General features: G+C 44.8%; 1 pseudogene; it reads left to right on the plus strand.

Moving 5' to 3' along the window:
• The window catches only part of LOC135532168 (potassium voltage-gated channel subfamily C member 1-like), a 42508-nt pseudogene extending 25896 nt beyond the window's left edge, over positions 1-16612 (plus strand).
• Positions 16613-17059: the final 447 nt, after the last annotated feature.

The raw sequence follows: 17059 nt of genomic DNA on the forward strand, positions 1-17059 counted from the left end.
GAAACACAAATAGCAGATACATGGAGTTACACATTAATCAGAACTGAAAATGTAATCTAGTCTACGGTAATGAAGAGGGCTTCAGTTGTTCAGAGGGCAGAAGACCAAGGGGCTTTATTTTAGCTGATGTTGTGATTGAGTACTAACTTGACTGTTCGTGCAAAGATAAGTTGATGAGGGATCCGGCTGGTTTCCACTCTTCACCTCTTCTCCTTCTTCTACACACCTATCTGATAACACATGGGAAGGATAAAGCAACATTAACCATGCCTAGACGATTGTATCTTTCAACAGTCAAATACCTCCATACCACTACTGATTGGGGAAGGAGACAAGGAGACAAGAATAGGATGTCACTTTAGGCCAGGGGTTCCCAAAATGTTTAACTCAGCCTCCAAGTGAGGAGACAGACAGGATGTTCTGTACCCGAAGAGGCGGAACGGACAGTGAGGAGACAGACAGGATGTTATGTACCCTTGAAGAGCCTGGGTGGACAGTGAGGAGACAGACAGGATGTTCTGTACCCAAAGAGGCGGAACGGACAGTGAGGAGACAGACAGGATGTTATGTACCCTTGAAGAGCCTGGGTGGACAGTGAGGAGACAGACAGGATGTTCTGTACCCTTGAAGAGGCAGAACGGACAGTGAGGAGACAGACAGGATGTTCTGTACCCTTGAAGAGGCTGAGTGGACAGTGAGGAGACAGACAGGATGTTCTGTACCCGAAGAGGCAGAACGGACAGTGAGGAGACAGACAGGATGTTATGTACCCAAAGAGGCAGAACGGACAGTGAGGAGACAGACAGGATGTTCTGTACCCTTGAAGAGGCTGAGTGGACAGTGAGGAGACAGACAGGATGTTCTGTACCCGAAGAGGCAGAACGGACAGTGAGGAGACAGACAGGATGTTATGTACCCAAAGAGGCAGAACGGACAGTGAGGAGACAGACAGGATGTTATGTACCCGAAGAGGCGGAACGGACAGTGAGGAGACAGACAGGATGTTATGTACCCAAAGAGGCTGAGTGGACAGTGAGGAGACAGACAGGATGTTATGTACCCAAAGAGGCAGAACGGACAGTGAGGAGACAGACAGGATGTTCTGTACCCGAAGAGGCAGAACGGACAGTGAGGAGACAGACAGGATGTTATGTACCCGAAGAGGCAGAACGGACAGTGAGGAGACAGACAGGATGTTCTGTACCCGAAGAGGCAGAACGGACAGTGAGGAGACAGACAGGATGTTCTGTACCCGAAGAGGCAGAACGGACAGTGAGGAGACAGACAGGATGTTATGTACCCAAAGAGGCAGAACGGACAGTGAGGAGACAGACAGGATGTTCTGTATCCGAAGAGGCAGAACGGACAGTGAGGAGACAGACAGGATGTTCTGTATCCGAAGAGGCGGAACGGACAGTGAGGAGACAGACAGGATGTTCTGTACCCGAAGAGGCGGAACGGACAGTGAGGAGACAGACAGGATGTTATGTACCCTTGAAGAGGCAGAACGGACAGTGAGGAGACAGACAGGATGTTCTGTACCCGAAGAGGCGGAACGGACAGTGAGGAGACAGACAGGATGTTCTGTACCCGAAGAGGAGGAACGGACAGTGAAGAGACAGACCGGATGTTCTGTACCCGAAGAGGCGGAACGGACAGTGAGGAGACAGACAGGATGTTATGTACCCTTGAAGAGGCGGAATGGACAGTGAGGAGACAGACAGGATGTTCTGTACCCGAAGAGACTGAACGGACAGTGAGGAGACAGACAGGATGTTCTGTACCCGAAGAGGCGGAACGGACAGTGAGGAGACAGACAGGATATTCTGTACCCGAAGAGGCGGAACGGACAGTGAGGAGAGAGACAGGATGTTCTGTATCCGAAGAGGCGGAACGGACAGTGAGGAGATAGACAGGATGTTCTGTACCCGAAGAGGCGGAACGGACAGTGAGGAGACAGACAGGATGTTCTGGTGCTCACCTATCTTAGAGGATTTTATTTACAATATTAACATATGCGAGACTAATTGGTCAATACATTTTGTACAGAAAATAAACAGGATGTTGACAAAGACTAAGAAATGAACTCTTCCGGCAGCAACTGTTTGCCTTAAACAAAACTCAGCTATAGCTCTACTGTAGCCAACCTGTTACCTGCCCAGCCTGCTCTCTCCCAGGTAAAACCCCACTGACTACCTAACTACTCTTTCTACTATGTATTCTCTTTAAGGTCTGACGATGACTGAGTGTGTGTGTGTACAGTATGTGTGTGTGTGTGTGTGTGTACAGTATGTGTGTGTGTGTGTTGCATTAACTCTGAGCTTCAATCATACCCAGACTTCTCTCACTTAGCAACACACACACACACACACACACAGACACACACACACACACACACACACACCCCCACCCCTCCCAGATGTATAATTCATTCCATTAGTCTGCCTGACTGGCTGGTTGGTACAAGCATAGACATGTCTCTGTGAGTACTGGGTCTGGGTTCAAATACTATCTGAAGTCTTTCAAAGACGTTGAGTGCTTGCTTTAGCCTGTCTGGAGTACCAGATGGTAGGGGTTTGCACTTTTGTGGCTGTTCTATTAGTTCCTTTACACATACTCAATCGAGCTCGGCTAAAGTATTCTATTTTTGAACAGTATTTGAACCCATATCTTACGGGTACAAAGGATGAATGTACTTCTGCAGCTCACTGTGTAAAACACCTGGCTTAGTGTATAAATTAATTTCTGTTGCTCTTGTAAGAATTGGATTTTGTAACCTCACTCTCCGGCTTGAAAAATACAATCTTAGAACAACCTATAGCTTTGATTCTAGCTGGCTTCTTGCATGAGTTAATGAACTAAACTTGGCAGTATGGTGACGTGAGACTAACGACTGCACTAGAAAACGGTTGTGACTAGATGGAGTACAGCTATGAACAGAAGTGACTTTCGTAGAAGGTTAGAAGGAGAGAATTTTAGGTAACCTTAACCTAATTCTCCTAACCTTTTGCGAAGGTTCTACTAAGCTGGTATGAAAATGTCTCTTCTGTCAGTAGTTGTCAACACTCTAGTCAAAACCCTTGAGAACCTAACTAATTTATTTAGCAGTGGGTTTTCCCCACTTACGCCGTCTAACAGAGTCCTTGGCGACAAGGTCGTGTTATCAAGATGACAACCTGAGCGCGACTCTGTCTCCTCACGATGATGCTTGTGTTTTGTTCTACTGTAACAACAACCTCGTTCTTAGTGTCTTTCTTTTCAGCAGTGGAGTGTCACTCTCCTTCCATATTAGATTTATTGACAGACAGACGAGAAACAGGTGAGGAGGAGACCTGTTTTTCATTTTAACCAGGCAAGTCAGTTAAGAACAAATTCTTATTTACAATAACGGCCTTGGAACAGTGGGTTAACTGCCTGTTCTGGGGCAGAATGACAGATTTCTTTATCTTGTCAGCTCGGGGATTCGATCTAGCAACCTTTCGGTTACTAGCCCAACGCTCTACCCACTAGGCTTCCTGCCACCCCGTAGCACGGGGCGTAGTGAGGAGGAGACACACAGTGGCAAGAAAAAGTATGTGAACCCTTTGGAATCACCTGGATTTCTGCATAAATTGGCCATAACATTTGATCTGACCTTCATCTAAGTCACAACAATAGACAAACACAGTCTGCTTAAACTATTATCACACAAATTATTGTATTTTTCCTGTTTATATTGAATACATCATTTAAACATTCACAGTGTAGGTTGGGAAAAGTATGTGAACCTTCAAAGGCTAATGACTTCTCCAAAAGCTAATTGGAGTCAGGAGTCAGCTAACCTGGAGTCCAATCAATGAGACAAGATTGGAGATGTTGGTTAGAGCTGCCTTGCCCTATAAAAAAACCTCTCAAAATGTTAGTTTGCTGTTCACAGGAAGCATTGCCTGATGAGAATCAATGCCTCGAACAAAAGAGATCTCAGAAGACCTAAGATTAAGAATTGTTAACGTGCATAAAGCTGGAAAGGATTACAAAAGTATCTCTAATAGCCTTGACGTTCATCAGTCCACAGTAAGACAATTTGTCTCTAAAGTTCAGCACTGTTGCTACTCTCCCTAGGAGTGGCCGTCCTGCAAAGGTAACTGTGGACAGATGAAACTACAGTTGAGTCGTTTGGAAGGAACACACATCACTATGAAAAAAAGCACAGCACAGCGACATCAACACCTCATCCCAGCTGTAAAGTCTGGTGGAGGGAGCATCATGGTTTGGGGCTGCTTTGCTGCCTCAGGGCCCAGACTGCTTTGCTATCATCGACGGAAAAATGAATTCCCAAGTTTATCGAGGCATTTTGCAGGAGAATGTAAGGCTATCTGTCGGCCAATTGAAGCTCAACAGAAGTTGGGTGACGCAACAGGAAACAACCCAAAACACAGAAGTAAATCAACAACAGAATGGCTTGAACAGAAGAAAACACGCCTTCTGGATTGGCCCAGTCAGAGTCCTGACCTCAAGCCGATTGAGATTCAGTGGCATGACCTCAAGAGAGCGGTTCACACCAGACATCACAAGAATATTACTGAAATGAAAACAGTTTTGTAAAGAGGAATGGTCCAAAATTCCTCCTGACCGTTGTGCAGTTCTGATCCGCAACTACAGAAAACGTTTGGTTGAGGTTATTGCTGCCAAAGGAGGGTCAACCAGTTATTAAATCCAAGGGTTCACATACTTTTCCATAAACCCAGAAAGAGGTCTACATTGTCACTTCACACAAAATATCCTGTATTTATATTTATCATGGATACCCATTAGTTCCTGCCAAGGCAGCAGCTACTCTTCCTGGGGTTTATGATGGATCCCCATTAGTTCCTGTCAAGGCAGCAGCTACTCTTCCTGGGGTTTATTATGGATACCCATTAGTTCCTGCCAAGGCAGCAGCTACTCTTCCTGGGGTTTATTAATTATCCTCATTAGTTCCTGTCAAGGCAGCAGCTACTCTTCCTGGTGTTTATTATGGATCCTCATTAGTTCCTGCCAAGGCAGCAGCTACTCTTCCTGGGGTTTATTATGGATCCCCATTAGTTCCTGTCAAGGCAGCAGCTACTCTTCCTGGGGTTTATTATGGATCCTCATTAGTTCCTGCCAAGGCAGCAGCTACTCTTCCTGGGGTTTATTATGGATCCTCATTAGTTTCTGTCAAGGCAGCAGCTACTCTTCCTGGGGTTTATTATGGATCCTCATTAGTTCCTGTCAAGGCAGCAGCTACTCTTCCTGGGGTTTATTATGGATCCCCATTAGTTCCTGTCAAGGCAGCAGCTACTCTTCCTGGGGTTTATTATGGATCCCCATTAGTTCCTGTCAAGGCAGCAGCTACTCTTCCTGGGGTTTATTATGGATCCCCATTAGTTCCTGTCAAGGCAGCAGCTACTCTTCCTGGGGTTTATTATGGATCCCCATTAGTTCCTGTCAAGTCAGCAGCTCCTCAGCAACGACTCAGTTTCAGAATGGGTGGCAAGAAATGTTAGTCCTAAATATTTAAAAAACTAAAAGCATTGTATTTGGGTCAAATCATTCCCTAAATCCCAAACTCTCTCCTCCCCTCCCTTCTCTCCACTCCTCCCCTTTCTTCTCTCCTCCACTCCCCTCTCTCCACTTCTCCCCTCTCTCTACTTCTCACTTTCCTCCCCTCTCTCCACTCCTCTGCTCTCCCATACCCCTCCCCTCTCCTCCCCACTCCTTTCCTCTCCACTCCCCTCTCTCCTCCTCGCCCCTCTATCCACTCCTCCCCTCACTCCCTATCCCACTCTCTCCCTCCCCCATTACTCTCTCCCTTTTTCACTCTCTCTCTCTTTCTCTCTGTCCTCCTCTCCATTTCCCTCCTCTCTCCTCCCATCTCTCCCTCCACAGTGGATAGCCCTGGCCTCTCTGTTCTTCATCCTCGTGTCCATCTCCACCTTCTGCCTGGAGACCCACGAGTTCTTCAACCCCATCGTGAACCGCACCGAGCTGGAGCTGGTGGACAACGTGACGGTGGAGCATGTGTACCAGGAGACGGAGACGGTGGTCTATCTCACCTATATCGAGGGCGTCTGCGTGGTCTGGTTTACCTTTGAGTTCATGATGAGAGTCATATTCTGTCCGGATAAGATGGAGTTCATGAAGAAAGCTCTCAACGTTATCGACTTCGTGGCTATCTTACCGTTCTACCTGGAGGTCGGGCTGAGTGGGCTGTCGTCTAAAGCGGCTAAGGACGTTCTGGGTTTCCTGAGGGTGGTGAGGTTCGTCAGGATCCTGCGTATCTTCAAGCTGACCCGTCACTTCGTGGGCCTGAGGGTTCTGGGTCACACGTTACGAGCTAGCACCAATGAGTTCCTACTCCTCATCATCTTCCTCGCACTCGGAGTCCTCATCTTCGCCACGATGATCTACTACGCCGAACGGATGGGAGCGGACCCGACCGACCCGCGCGCCAGCGAGCACACACACTTCAAGAACATCCCCATCGGATTCTGGTGGGCCGTCGTTACCATGACGACCCTTGGTTACGGCGACATGTACCCCCAGACGTGGTCTGGCATGCTTGTCGGAGCGCTGTGCGCCTTGTCGGGTGTACTGACCATCGCCATGCCCGTCCCCGTGATCGTCAACAACTTTGGAATGTATTACTCCTTGGCCATGGCGAAGCAGAAGCTACCAAAGAAGAAGAACAAGCATATCCCACGAGCACCCCAACCAGGATCACCCAACTACTATAAGTCCAGCATCAACTCTCCTCCAACGCCCCATAAAGCACCGCTCCTTCCTGAAAGCCCGAAATTAGTCCACCCCGTTTTGGCTCTGGCTCAAAACATTACTCTGACACACGATGACGTCTTCAAAGTGAAGTTTCCAGGTGAGAAATCTCTTCTTTTCTCTCCTCTCCTTCTCTCTTAATTTCTTCTCTTCTCTGTAGTCAAACTCTCCTGCAACATCCTATTCAGCTGTTTGTCTCGCTGTCTGTCTCGCTGTCTCTCTCACTGTCTGTCTCGCTGTCTCTCTCACTGTCTGTCTCGCTGTCTGTAACGCTGTCTCTCTCACTGTCTGTCTCGCTGTCTCTCTCACTGTCTGTCTCGCTGTGTGTCTCACTGTCTGTCTCGCTGTCTCTCTCACTGTCTGTCTCGCTGTGTGTCTCACTGTCTCTCTCACTGTCTCTCTCACTGTCTGTCTCGCTGTCTCTCTCACTGTCTGTCTCGCTGTCTGTAACGCTGTGTGTCTCACTGTCTGTCTCGCTGTCTCTCTCACTGTCTGTCTCGCTGTCTGTCTCGCTGTGTGTCTCGCTGTCTGTCTCACTATTTGTCTCACTCTGTCTCGCTGTCTGTCTCGCTGTCTATAACGCTGTCTGTCTCGCTGTCTGTAACGCTGTCTGTCTCGCTGTCGGTCTCGCTGTCGGTCTCGCTGTCTGTCTCGCTGTCCGTCTCGCTGTCCGTAACGCTGTCTGTCTCGCTGTCGGTCTCGCTGTCTGTCTCACGGTCTGTCTCACTGTCTGTCTCGCTGTCGGTCTCGCTGTCTGTAACGCTGTCTGTCTCGCTGTCTGTCTCGCTGTCTGTAATGCTGTCTGTCTCGCTGTCGGTCCAGCTGTCGGTCTCGCTGTCTGTCTCGCTGTCTGTCTCGCTGTCTGTCTCGCTGTCCGTCTCGCTGTCCGTCTCGCTGTCCGTAACGCTGTCTGTCTCGCTGTCGGTCTCGCTGTCTGTCTCACGGTCTGTCTTACTGTCTGTCTCGCTGTCGGTCTCGCTGTCGGTCTCGCTGTCTGTCTTACTGTCTGTCTCGCTGTCGGTCTCGCTGTCTGTCTCGCTGTCTGTAATGCTGTCTGTCTCGCTGTCGGTCCAGCTGTCGGTCTCGCTGTCTGTCTTGCTGTCTGTCTCGCTGTCTGTCTCGCTGTCTGTCTCGCTGTCTGTCTCGCTGTCCGTCTCGCTGTCCGTCTCGCTGTCCGTAACGCTGTCTGTCTCGCTGTCGGTCTCGCTGTCTGTCTCACGGTCTGTCTTACTGTCTGTCTCGCTGTCGGTCTCGCTGTCGGTCTCGCTGTCTGTCTTACTGTCTGTCTCGCTGTCGGTCTCGCTGTCGGTCTCACTGTCGGTCTCGCTGTCCGTCTCGCTGTCCGTCTCGCTGTCCGTAACGCTGTCTGTCTCGCTGTCGGTCTCGCTGTCTGTCTCACGGTCTGTCTTACTGTCTGTCTCGCTGTCGGTCTCGCTGTCGGTCTCGCTGTCTGTCTTACTGTCTGTCTCGCTGTCGGTCTCGCTGTCTGTCTCGCTGTCTGTCTCGCTGTCTGTAATGCTGTCTGTCTCGCTGTCGGTCCAGCTGTCGGTCTCGCTGTCTGTCTCGCTGTCTGTCTCGCTGTCTGTCTCGCTGTCTGTCTCGCTGTCCGTCTCGCTGTCCGTCTCGCTGTCCGTAACGCTGTCTGTCTCGCTGTCGGTCTCGCTGTCTGTCTCACGGTCTGTCTTACTGTCTGTCTCGCTGTCGGTCTCGCTGTCGGTCTCGCTGTCTGTCTTACTGTCTGTCTCGCTGTCGGTCTCGCTGTCGGTCTCACTGTCGGTCTCGCTGTCGGTCTCACTGTCTGTCTCGCTGTCGGTCTCGCTGTCGGTCTCGCTGTCTGTCTCGCTGTCTGTCTCGCTGTTTGTCTCGCTGTCTGTCTCGCTGTTTATCTGTAGACGCCCTCCCTCTACTCCCAGTGGCTCAACCAGGTAACTCGGCAACTTCTGATTGAACAAATTCATCTCTCATTTATTAAAAGATCAATAAGCTTCATGATTAGCAGATTGAGATGTAGCCCTTGGGACGTAGCACATGACTCACTGCCACCTTCCTAGCACTCTCACAGCCAGTCAGGCGTCTGCATCCGTGTCACACACACCTATATAGTAATAATTATGTAATGAAGATTCATATATGTGTAAGGGGCTTACATCAAGGCAATGAAAAGATATGTAAAAGATTCTGTAAAACTAAATACCCGTACATGGCACACATGAACTAACATGGACAAGCATGGCACACATTAACTAACATGGACAAGCATGGCACACATGAACTAACATGGACAAGCATGGCACACATGAACTAACATGGACAAGCATGGCACACATTAACTAACATGGACAAGCATGGCACACATGAACTAACATGGACAAGCATGGCACACATTAACTAACATGGACAAGCATGGCACACATGAACTAACATGGACAAGCATGGCACACATGAACTAACATGGACAAGCATGGCACACATTAACTAACATGGACAAGCATGGCACACATTAACTAACATGGACAAGCATGGCACACATGAACTAACATGGACAAGCATGGCACACATGAACTAACATGGACAAGCATGGCACACATGAACTAACATGGACAAGCATGGCACACATTAACTAACATGGACAAGCATGGCACACATTAACTAACATGGACAAGCATGGCACACATGAACTAACATGGACAAGCATGGCACACATGAACTAACATGGACAAGCATGGCACACATTAACTAACATGGACAAGCATGGCACACATTAACTAACATGGACAAGCATGGCACACATGAACTAACATGGACAAGCATGGCACACATGAACTAACATGGACAAGCATGGCACACATGAACTAACATGGACAAGCATGGCACACATTAACTAACATGGACAAGCATGGCACACATAAACTTGTGCTGATCATTGAATGCAGGCGACTAACATGCGCTACCGAGGTAATAGGCTGCTACTTGTCAGGTCAAGTGGGTTGATGTTTTTTAAGGCTGACATACTTGTCTCACGTTGGCACCATCCGACGTAGCATACTAAAATGCACCCGCCACTAACCTGACGTAGCATACTAAAATGCACCCGCCACTAACCTGACGTAGCATACTAAAATGCACCCGCCACTAACCTGACGTAGCATACTGAAATGCACCCGCCACTAACCTGACGTAGCATACTAAAATGCACCCGCCACTAACCTGACGTAGCATACTGAAATGCACCCGCCACTAACCTGACGTAGCATACTAAAATGCACCCGCCACTAACCTGACGTAGCATACTAAAATGCACCCGCCACTAACCTGACGTAGCATACTGAAATGCACCCGCCACTAACCTGACGTAGCATACTAAAATGCACCCGCCACTAACCTGACGTAGCATACTGAAATGCACCCGCCACTAACCTGACGTAGCATACTGAAATGCACCCGCCACTAACCTGACGTAGCATACTGAAATGCACCCGCCACTAACCTGACGTAGCATACTGAAATGCACCCGCCACTAACCATCTGAGTCCAGACACCATCACCACCACTACTACTGTACACACTGTAATATCCTTCTGTAGCATGCTTCAAATCCTGCTTTTGACTGTCCGAATCAGTGCTAGTATAATTTATTTAGCTTCTTATGGGCGTCCCACCTGGCCAACATCCGGTGAAATTGCAGAGCTCGAAATTCAAACTACAGAATTATAAATATTTAACTTTCATAAAATCGCAAAGTGTAATACATCAAAATAAAGCTTAACTTCTTGTTAATCCAGCCGCTGTGTCAGATTTCAAAAAGGCTTTACGACGAAAGCAGACCATGAGATTATCTGAGGACAGCGCCACGCATACAAAACCATGAAAAACATATTTCAACCAGGCAGGTGCGACACGAAAGTCAGAAATAGCAATATAATAATTGCCTTACCTTTGATGATCATCTTCTGTTGGCACTCTTAAAGGTCCCAGTTACATCACAAATGGTCCTTTTGTTCGATAATGTCCGTCTTTATATCCATAAAACTCAGTTTAGCTGGCGCGCTTCAGTCAATAATCCACCCAGTTTCCCTCCATCAAAATGCATAAAAAATGAATCCCAAACATTACTAATAAACTATTCCAAACAAGTCAAACAACGTTACTAATGAAACCTTAGGTACCCTAATATGTAAATAAATGTAAAAATTTAAGACGTAGAATCATTATTGTCTTTACCGGAGAAGAATACCAAAGAACTCACTCTCGTCTACTCGCTTGGAAAAACTACAGCCACAATGGGAGCCACTTAGAAAAACTACAATTTCGGGCTCATTTTTCCAAAAACAAGCCTGAAACTCTTTCTAAAGACTGTTGACATCTAGTGGAAGCCCTTTGAACTGCAATCTGGGAAGACTTCGCCTTATAATTAAAGTGACAGCCATTCTGGGCCTGAGTAACAGGCAGTTTACTTTGGGCACGCTTTTCATCCGGAAGTGAAAATACTGCCCCCTACCCATGAGAGGTTAAACAGTCAGTAATATTTTATTTGAATCATGCTGGGATATGTGCAATACAGAATGTATTGTACCTTCTAATTGAAGGTGCTGCACCTAGAATTTCTCAGACCTTCTCCCCTATGTGGGCTTCCGAGTGGCACAGCATTTCAGTGCAAGACGCGTCACTGCAGTGCCTGGTTCGAATCCAGGCTGTGTCACATCCAGCCGTGATTGGGAGTCCCATGGAGCGGTGCACAATTGGCCCAGTGTCGTCCGAGTTTGGCCGGGGTAGGCCGTCATTGTAAATAAGAATTTGTTGTTAACTGACTTGCCTAGTTAAGGTTAAATACATTTAAAAAGCATTGTAAGATAGGTGAATTGCAACAGCACTATGCTCCATTCAAAACTTATTTTCTCCCCTGCATCCAATTTCCCTGTAACATAACGGAGAGTTACGTTTTTCACTTTTGATTTTGGTTAAAAGATATTTCACAGCGATTTAGATAACACAATAATTCCTTACGCTGTTCAATGCTTGTTTCCTCACATAAACCCAAAATAGAGCAAACAGTGTCGAATTTTAGTAACCAGGAAATTATGAATTTTCTATATTGGTCACTTGACCCTACTTCCACTAGATAACACAGCCACAAAGTCAAAACAGTTTTCCCATTTTGACAACAGATGCCTCTCCAGCGGCAGAAATCAATAGGCGAATATCACAGCCAAGCACAACACTGGCGGGTAAGTAGCACTTTAAAACAATATCATTCCCCTATTACTGCAGCTATATTATGGATATTTTCTTTAAATTATGTTTTTGTTGTTTAAAAAATCCTATATGTAGCTCCTTTAAGCTGGTAATGTTGTTGTTTGTTACTAAACATCATATGATTAACTTTTGCCAGACTTCAGCACTGATTAAAGGGAGGTTAGCCTCTGAGGGAAGGAATGAAGTTGTATTGAATTGAATTGGGATGCCCGTTTATCTAATTGTTGCAGTTCTCTGCTCTGGTCTCTTGGTTGGCAGTTGGACAAGAAGCATTTAAATGTTTTATTTGATCAGAGTGTTTGACCTTGTTGTCTGTATCTCCTGGAGAAATTATATTCTAATTTTACTTCTATGGAATCTCCTGATCTGATTCTGTTTCTATGGAATGTCCTGTTCTAATTCTGTTTCTATGGAATGTCCTATTCTAATTCTGTTTCTATGGAATCGCCTGTTCTAATTCTGTTTCTATGGAATCTCCTGTTCTAATTCTGTTTCTATGGAATCTCCTGTTCTAATTCTGTTTCTATGGAATCTCCTGTTCTAATTCTGTTTCTATGGAATCTCCTGTTCTAATTCTGTTTCTATGGAATCTCCTGTTCTAATTCTAATGAATCTCTTGTTCTAATTTTAATTATATTTCTTTGGAATCTCCTGTTCTAATGTTATTTACATGGATTTTCCTGTTCTAATTCAATTTCTATGGAATCCCCTGTTCTAATTCTGTTTCCACAGAATCTCCTGTTCTAATTTTATTTCCATGGAATCTCCTGTTCTAATTCTATTTCCATGGAATCTCCTGTTCTAATTCTGTTTCTATGGAATCTCCTGTTCTAATTCTATTTCCATTGAATCTCCTGTTCTAATTCTATTTCCATGGAATCTCCTGTTCTAATCCTGTTTCTATGGAATCTCCTGTTCTAATTCTGTTTCTATGGAATCTCCTGTTCTAATGTTATTTACATGGATTGTCCTGTTCTAATTCTATTTCTATGGAATCTCCTGTTCTAATTCTATTGATATAGAATCTCCTGTTCTAATTCTAATTCTATTGAATCTCTTGTTCTAATTTTAATTATATTTCTTTGGAATCTCCTGTTCTAATGTTAATTACATGGATTCTCCTGTTCTAATTCTATTTCTATGGAATCTCCTGTTCTAAATCTATTTCTATGGATTGTCCTTTTCTAATTCCAATTTCTATGGAATCTCCTGTTCTAATTCTATTGATATAGAATCTCCTGTTCTAATTCTATTTCTTCTAATTCTATTTCCATGGAATGTCCTGTTCTAATTCTAATTCTATTGAATCTCCTGTTCTAATTCTGTTTCTATGGAATCTCCTGTTCTAATGTTATTTACATGGATTCTCCAGTTCTAATTCTATTTCCATGGAATGTCCTGTTCTAATTCTAATTCTATTGAATCTCCTGTTCTAATTCTATTTCAATGGAATCTCCTGTTCTAATTCTATTTCCATGGAATCTCCTGTTCTAATTATATTTCTATGGAATCTCCTGTTCTTATTCTATTTCTATGGAATCTCCTGTTCTAAATGGAATCTCCTGTTCTAATTCTATTTCTATGGAATCTCCTGTTCTAATTATATTTACAGTGGGGCAAAAAAGTATTCAGTCAGCCACCAATTGTGCAAGTTCTCCCACTTAAAAAGATGAGAGAGGCCTGTAATTTTCATCATAGGTCAACTATGACAGACAAAATGACATGCCTATCTCATCTTTTTAAGTGGGAGAACTTGCCTTATTGGTGGCTGACTAAATACTTTTTTGCACCACTGTATATGGAATCTCCTGTTCTAATTCTGTTTCCATGGAATTTCCTGTTCTAATTCTGTTTCCACAGAATCTCCTGTTCTAATTCTTTCTATGGAATCTCCTGTTCTAATTCTATTTCCATGGAATCTCCTGTGTGTCTGTCTGAAGATTCCAAGCTGAATGGGGAGGCGGCCAACGCAGCTCTAGCCAATGAAGACTGTCCTCATATAGACCAGGCCATCTCACCAGAGGAGATTTTCAGCCCCAGTGAGAGAACGGCCTTGTTGTCTCATCACCACAGCTGCAGAACGACCCAACCACAAAGGGTGTAGAGTCAGGAGGGGTACGTACACCTACAGTAACAGCCAAACACAGTCCAACCACACAGGGGGAGGAGGGAGGAGAGTTATGTACTGTAACAGCCAAACATAGGCAGCTATTAAACGGGTTGCTTTCCCTACGACCTGATTTCTCATAATCATACATACAGTACACAATTTCAACCTGTGGGCCAACACGCATGTGCACATGCATATGACGCAAATGCACACACACACACACACACACACACACACACACACACACACACACACACACACACACACACACACACACACACAAGGTTGTTATCCAAGCCTTTGCTCTACCCCCTAACTGTCATCTTCTAGATCTGCATTCTGGTTTGACCTCTCCTCCTAACAATAGACAGCGCTCACTTTACATTCGGTTTTGTCTTTCTTTTGACCATTGTGTTTTTGAAATGTCTTTGTAGATGATACTTGTAGCTACCGTAGCTCTGTAGAGAAGTGCTCTGAACTCCATAGAACATGACGGGTCATTAAAGACGCCCTCCAGATTCAGCTAGTTTGGAGCCTTTCCCATTGAAAAACAATATCCCAAGTAAATACAGTAATGTACACACACTTAAGCAGATGTTTTTTTGTTGTTGTTGAGTTTTACATTTTTTTTAAAGACTCATCTTCGAAAGTCTGAGTTCTAAAAATACTTCTGCAAAAAAATCAAGGTCAGGACATTACAGGACATTACAGGACATTACAGGACATTACAGGACATTAGAGGACATTACAGGACATTACTGGACATTACTGGACATTACAGGACATTACTGGACATTACAGGACATTACTGGACATTACAGGACATTACAGGACATTACAGGACATTACAGGACATTAGAGGACATTACAGGACATTACAGGACATTACAGGACATTACAGGACATTACAGGACATTACAGGACATTACAGGACATTACAGGACATTACAGGACATTACAGGACATTACAGGACATTACAGGACATTACAGGACATTACTGGACAGGACATTACAGGACATTACAGGACATTAGGACATTACTGGACATTACAGGACATTACTGGACATTACAGGACATTACAGGACATTACAGGACATTACAGGACATTACAGGACATTACAGGACATTACTGGACATTACAGGACATTACAGGACATTACTGGACATTACTGGACATTACAGGACATTACTGGACATTACAGGACATTACTGGACATTACTGGACATTACAGGACATTACAGGACATTACAGGACATTACAGGACATTACTGGACATTACAGGACATTACTGGACATTACAGGACATTACAGGACATTAGAGGACATTACAGGACATTACTGGACATTACAGGACATTACTGGACATTACTGGACATTACAGGACATTACAGGACATTACAGGACATTACAGGACATTACAGGACATTACAGGACATTACAGGACATTACAGGACATTACTGGACATTACAGGACATTACAGGACATTACTGGACATTACAGGACATTACTGGACATTACTGGACATTACTGGACATTACAGGACATTACAGGACATTACAGGACATTACAGGACATTACTGGACATTACTGGACATTACAGGACATTACTGGACATTACAGGACATTGCTGGACATTACAGGACATTACTGGACATTACTGGACATTACAGGACATTACTGGACATTACTGGACATTACTGGACATTACTGGACATTACAGGACATTACAGGACATACGTAGACATTACTGGACATTACAGGACATAAGTAGACATTACAGGACATTACTGGACATTACAGGACATTACAGGACATTACTGGACATTACAGGACATTCCTGAACATTACAGGACATTACAGGACATTACTGGACATTACTGGACATTACAGGACATTACAGGACATTACTGGACATTACTGGACATTACTGGACATTACAGGACATTACAGGACATTACTGGACATTACTGGACATTACTGGACATTACAGGACATTACAGGACATTACAGGACATTACTGGACATTACTGGACATTACAGGACATTACAGGACATTACTGGACATTACAGGACATTCCTGAACATTACAGGACATTACAGGACATACGTAGACATTACTGGACATTACTGGAGAGCCCATGACATCATCAGATTGAAATAGTGCAAAGGGACTAGGGTCTGCGTCGCAAATGGTACCCTATTCCCTATATAGCGTACTACTGTTGATCAGGGCCGTATATTTGGGATAGAGTGTCATTTGGGATGCGGAAAGTACTATAAGATGTGATCAGACATATTCCAATGCTCCTTTTCCTTTAGAACCAACTTCTGTGGTTTTAAACGGCCTAAGTGGCATCGATACCCAGCTAGCAATGAGGAATCTGGCCCAGAAGCGGCCATCTTCCGGGAGACCGGAACTGATTGAATCGGCCCAGAATCGGGTGTTGGACTCGACACAGAATCAAAATTAACGACTGCCCAGAACCGGCCCAAGTACATCGGCCTGTTTCCATCTACTGGAATTCAGCCGACTTTGCCAGCATCTCACCAGAATCACCAGAAGCGGCCCGATCCAAATTTTTATAAATGTATACAAAACTACCCAATTTAGTAATTTTAAATATCACTATTATACATTTTATACATACAGTCGGGAGGCTCCATCCACAAAGTTTTTAATGCCTATCAATTGCCTTGCACAAAGTATCAAAATACTAAAATACTACACAGTACTCTTAAATAATTTAGTTTAAATGTTATTTGTATTTTTTGATCACAGAAACAATGAGAAAATATGGAAAAATAAATAACCATATGTTAATTATATAAAGCAGCCCTTGTAATCATCTGCCAGAGAGTAGCCCGAATCGGCCCGAGGTCCAAGTGATACATTTGGGCCAGATAACTCACACCTGACT

This window comes from Oncorhynchus masou, unplaced genomic scaffold, assembly GCF_036934945.1.
Source record: "Oncorhynchus masou masou isolate Uvic2021 unplaced genomic scaffold, UVic_Omas_1.1 unplaced_scaffold_1751, whole genome shotgun sequence".
NCBI classification, from domain to species: domain Eukaryota; kingdom Metazoa; phylum Chordata; class Actinopteri; order Salmoniformes; family Salmonidae; genus Oncorhynchus; species Oncorhynchus masou.